Source organism: Macrobrachium rosenbergii, chromosome 54 (assembly GCF_040412425.1).
Source record: "Macrobrachium rosenbergii isolate ZJJX-2024 chromosome 54, ASM4041242v1, whole genome shotgun sequence".
Classification (NCBI taxonomy): Eukaryota; Metazoa; Arthropoda; class Malacostraca; order Decapoda; family Palaemonidae; genus Macrobrachium; species Macrobrachium rosenbergii.
In genome coordinates this window covers 36,833,995-36,840,351 of record NC_089794.1, presented here as the reverse complement: position 1 = coordinate 36,840,351, position 6,357 = coordinate 36,833,995, and positions in this window count along the sequence as shown.

Below are 6,357 nucleotides of genomic sequence, written 5' to 3'. Positions count from 1 at the left end.
GCTAAGCTACAGCTCTTTTGTGTCCATTTTCCAACAGTTTTTCAATATGCATTCAGTGTTTGTATATTACTGGATAACATTCCAAAATAAGGTGAATGTACAGGCAGAATTGTTAGTTGAGGATGCTTCATCTATTCCTTTCCCTGTTCATAGTGTTGTCCCTAATGTTGTTCTGTCTCCATCAATTATTTTCACTGCCAAATAGATTTGTGATACTTTCCTGTCTCCTGTAACTTGATTGCTAATCCCTATGCTGTTCTCAAATCCTATTTCCCGAATGTCTTATTCTGAAACTTACTCTTTGGTCTCACTTGTTGTTCATGTAATATTTTAAACTGTTTTTCAAGTACATGTACAAACCTTTCCAGACAAATATCTATGCTTGTAATATGTTAGCAAACAAATTCAAACATACATTTATAAATTTACTATGGATGTGTTATGTGTACATTCTGTATGTACTTCTCTAAGAAGTCTCATAACTGTCATTATCATCCAAGCTGCAATCCTATTTGGAAAAGCAGAAAGCTACAGACCCAGGGGGCCTAATAGGGAAAACAGTTTAAAAGAGAACATAATATTGAGAAGTAAACTATGAAAGAGACGTAACCAAGAAAAAGAAGTAGGACGCAACAAATAATATATTTAACCAAGTAAAATAAATACCAAGACATAAATAAAATATGAGGTTAGACTTATGTCCAGCATGCTCAGGAAAGTATGTATTTGCACTAAGATTGAATTTATTTACCAGTTATTCAGCAGCATAATTACAAAGATTATTATAATAATTTAAGATATGAGCCAGTTGCTTGAGACCAAATAGGGGAATGATATTTAAATATGGAAGATTAAGAGAATTAAAACATTTCCTGAGGATAGACAGGTCTCCAAGTCTTTTAAGGCTTTCTCACTTTGCCAATGTTTTTTCCACTCTAAAATGTGAGAGACCGGTTTTTTCTCAAAAGTGAATTGACAATCAAGGGTGCTGCCTCAAACTTTAAGTGAGCAGCAGGTAGTTGAAGAAACTCTATCATTGGAAAGATGTGAGTTGGGGAGATCCTTGGCCTGAGCCTGCAAACAATCACTTGGAGGTTTGTATGATTTAATTTCCTCCCCAAATCTGCACCATGCTTTAGATATAGCTAAATCGCTGTTAAAAGTTTAGCAAACACAGATGTAAATGTAAGATATGGAACCAATGCTAAAAGAGTAGCATCATCTGCATAAGCAATAAGATTATTTTCAAGGCCAAACCACACATTGTACTTGTTTTAGTGTAGAATTATGGTGACCCCACTGTCCACCTTGAATATGTTGTGGTTAACCAAAATTGATGCCTCTGCTAACTGATGCAGCGCTTGGCTCACAACAGATCTGTGGATTGCTCATGAGCCACTGTCCATCAGTCCACCCAGATGTAAATAAGTTTGATCCTCTGCTTGGTTTAGGAAAATAGCCGTATTGCTTATGCAGATGATGCTATACATTTTGCATTGATCCCATCTCTTGAGTACAAACCTGTGGTTGCTGATCCTGATCTTTCAACAGTAATTTAGCTAAACTAAGGCATGGTGCACATTCGTGGGGAGGATGTTAAACCCTACAACTCTGTAAGTATGAGTGCTAGTAGGACTAGGCAAACGATCTCCCTGATCCAAGAATTTTCATTGACTCTGTTTCTTTAATTACTCTTGATTGCCAGTTCAATTTTGAGAAACATAACTGGTCTATCACATTTTAGATTGCGTAAAAACTGGCAGAGTATATAATGTTTGGAGCCATACAACCTCAGCCACAAAGACTTAATGAAAAACCTGATGTATATAATATTATATATATATATATATATATATATATATATATATATATATATATATATATATATATATATATATATATATATATATATATATATATATATATATACATATATATATATATATATATATATATATATATATATACATATATATACATATATATATATATATATATATATATATATATATATATATATATATATATATATATATATATATATATATATATATGTATATATATATATAATATTTTATGTATATATACCTTTGCATATATACATCACTTGTCACTGTGATTTTAAGCAATACAATACTGTACATACAGAAAATCAGCCAAAACCGTTATTAGGCAGCAACTATGGGAATATACAGTAGTAAAAATAAATGTCAGTACAGTGCTGCGTTTTCCCGCTAATAAGTTGAAGTCTAGCATATGCTTTGATGTTTTGTAATTTATGAAACTGATTTGTCATTTAACTGATGTATGAGCTTCTGATATCGAAGAAACTGTGTTATTTTGATATTTTTAAAAGTTAATGACTATTTATCAATTGTCTGTATTTGATGTCCAAAATGTTAGCAACTTGTTCCAACAAAACCACTTCGTTGATATGGTGTTACCTACTTGCAAAGCTTAATACTGTACAAGAAAAGTTTGTTGTAACTAACATGAAAAGTTAATAACAATTTATCGGCTTCCTTGTAATAAAGTTCTCCGAAAACGTTTGATATTAAATCATAACATACTGCTTGATTTGTGTTAAAGAATTCCCGCCGAAAGTTGGCTGTTTCGGGAGGAGGAACCCGTTGTGTTCACAGCTCCATCAGCTCGGAGTGGTTGTTCCAAGTAAGCGCGTTCCTCGTTATGTAATTCTCTTCTCATTTTCGCCAAGTTTTCGCCTATCACGCCGAGTGCGCGAGTGTTCGTGAAACGTGTGCTGAATGCGATTTGCATAATGTCGGGCCCGACAGTAATTAGGAATTCGGCTATTGTTAAGCGATTATTATCAAACGCCATCGGCTCTGCCGTTAGTCGAGCCGGCGAGGAAAGCCCTCCCTACTACCCCCGACCCCTCCTGAGTTTTCAGGTGAGTCTACTAATGTCAGCTAATGAGTTGTTGATAACGATTCCGTGGTTACCTCTGAAGAGCGCTGTTTTTCGAGGATTTTAATGGCGTCATTTCTCTCTCTCTCTCTCTCTCTCTCTCTCTCTCTCTCTCTCTCTCTCTCTCTCTGAGACTGCATAGCGCGGTGGTAGAGCTACGTTAGCACTGCGGCTTAGAACTCAGGGAACTCGTGTTTGATCCCAGGACGAGGAAGGAATACATAGTTGTTGAATGAAGCAGCGAATTAAGTACGCCCATATTATCAGAGTTATGGTTCGTAGAAAGAAAGAATAGCAATCAAAAGCGTACAGCGCTTCTTCAACATATTAGACGTTCTCTCTCTCTCTCTCTCTCTCTCTCTCTCTCTCTCTCTCTCTCTCTCTCTCTCTCTCTCTCTCTCTCTCTCTCTCTCTCAATATTGGGGTTGTGGCAGCAACATCGTTGTGAGATCATTTTGATGTGTTCTTAAGCAAGAGAGAAAGAGGATTTAGTGATGTTAGTGTATTGTGTCTTAATTCTTTAGCCATCCTGGTTTACCGCTGAGGGATGTTTCGACATAACGTGGAAGGGCTTTGGACCAATAATCACCAATTTCCACAGATCATGCTTAGGCCTACTCGCCAGAGACCGGAGTGTGAGCTATGCGTAGACGCCTAGATCAGTCACACGGGCATAATTTCCGTTGTTCTGCGGCATTCATTGTTGACATAAAAGGAAGCACTAGACTCATAAGACACGGTACAACAGTCACTGGGCGAGGACTCCATAGCAGGTAATAATTCGATGAACACAAGGCTTTTTAATTTACTGAATTATATTAATATTATCATTCCTAGCCACGAATTCAGACGATATTCTTGTGGAAACTGACTAGAATTTCTAGGCGCACCTCCTGTAACGTTCTTGATAATTTTGTAGACTGTTATTGGAACCCTGGTAACAAGTATAATAAGTTCAATATATCATTATGACTCTCAGCTTGTTAACGATTCCAACGATATCTTGCCTTTGCATTTCGTGTTTATGCTTTATGGTGGGTTTAAAGTAGTCCAAGCAAATACATTCTCTACATACAACATAGATTGTATGATTATTGTTAATAATAGTATGGTGAGTTTAATGGAACCAATAACAACTTTTGTATTAATATTAATATTATAATGATGAATTTAAATGCACTTATTATCCATAACATATTTGTTTAAGTAGTCTTTTGGCTTCTTGGATCCTTAAAGATTTCCATGTGGGGCCATTGTATCTATTATTATTATTATTATTATTATTATTATTATTATTATTATTATTATTATTATTATTATTATTATTATTATATCCGTACCGTATAAAAATGAGGGTAAAATATGAGAGGGTCAAAACAGCAATGAACGAAAACTGGACGAAGGTGGTGAGAGGGGCTGGGCCTAGGCCCCCCCCAAAATGACAAATAAATAAAAGCTTGGTATTCTCTGTGGCAACGTCAGGAGAGTTTCATCAGTTCAAAATGGATTTTGTTGGAAGAGCCACCATACATTTCACTGCTGTTTTGAGAGCAAGGAGGAGGAAAAGAGAGAAACCAGTGAGGCACTGGGTACATCCACTAAGACGGCGCTTGGTAAAGGGGGAATATCATTAGACATATGACTAGGCAACAAGTCACCTTGATAACTTTGATTTAATTATTTCAGAAATTCAGTTATTTCTGCCAATGCTGTTGATATTAAATCCGTTAGAAAGGGTTGCATTTAGAAGACTTGAGCACCGATTTTGTAGCTCTACTCTACTAATCCTGGTCTGTACAATCCAGCTGAACTACGTTTCTCGTTTTCGGGAGCGTCGCTGTAGCCATATTAGGTCTATAGACCTAGTATCTGTCAACCTATATCTATAGACCTTGGCTGTAGTGACCAAGAAGACGTAGGCGACAGCATCTGATATGGGCCATGATGCATCCTCATGTTGCAAGCATAAAAGAACGTCGCCCGTCTGACTTGTCCCATTTAAATACACGTGTTCCATTTTCTGAAACGATCAAGAACGCGGAAAGTTGCTCGCTCTGCCACGATCCTGAACGTGAAGTTCATTACCCGCAGACTCGTTTTGTTTCACAAAAACAAGTGTTATATACATTTTATTATTATTATTATTATTATTATTATTATTATTATTATTATTATTATTATTATTATTATTATTATTTATTATTATTATTATTATTGTTGTTTTTTGTTGTTGTTGTAAAAATGAATATTTATTATTATTATTAATATTATTATTATTGCTATTATTATTACTGAATAAACCAAAAGGAATGGAAAATAAAACAAAGAAAATGACAAGCAGTGAAGCTCAAAATATGTGAATAATTATCAATGAACATATAAATAGCATTAAAATACTGACCCTGTGCACCCTCAAGCAAGGGAACTTGAAGGAAACTGGTTGCCATTAATTATGACAGCAATTATAATAATAATTACATCGGGACAGCAATTATCCCTTCGCATGAGTTGGGGACGAATTTGTTTTGCTCGATGGAGGAAAACTGTTATATGAATTTCTTATTTGGTGCTCGTGTTGTTTTCGTGGGAGAGACGCGCTGCTCCTTTGGGCTAAATGTGGCTTCGCACGTTTTCAGGAATATTTGCAGCGTCGGGATTGAGTACGAATTATGTATTTATCTGCATAAACAACTAGATAATACACACACATACATATATACAGTATATATACACTGTACTGTATATATTATACTGTATTATATATATGTATATATATATATATATATATATATATATATATATATATATATATACACTGTACAGTATAAGTATATATATATATATATATATATATATATATATATATATATATATATATATATATAAATTGATTGATTGTTTATCTGTTGGTTTTAACAGTTCGTGTTTGAGTTTTTAAATAAATGTATCAGGGTCTTGAGAGCACACACAGTTTCTTGAGCAGTAGTAACTAGCAGTCTAGAGGTACATTCTAAGTGTTAATTCCAAAAGAGAGAGAGAGAGAGAGAGAGAGAGAGAGAGAGATGAATTTCAAGTTTTGTTATGTTTAGTGATTCTTTTTCCATAACTTCATTTATCCATGTATAGAAGTGAGTTAGACATAAGTCAAATTTTGAGGATGATGAAGTCAATTTTTGTTAGTTACAACAGAAAAGATAAATACCAAGTTGCCGTAGGGGGTTAGTGCCGTCAGTGCACCTCACGCAGTGCACTGTAGGCATTACTTAAGGTTCTTTACATCGTCCCCTCGGCCCCTAGCTGCAACCCTTTACATTCTTTTTACTGTGCCTCTGTTCATATTCTCTGTCTTCCATCTTACTTTCCACCCTCTCTAACAATTGTTGTATAGTGCAAGTGCGAGGTCTTCCTTCTGTTACACCTGTAAAAACT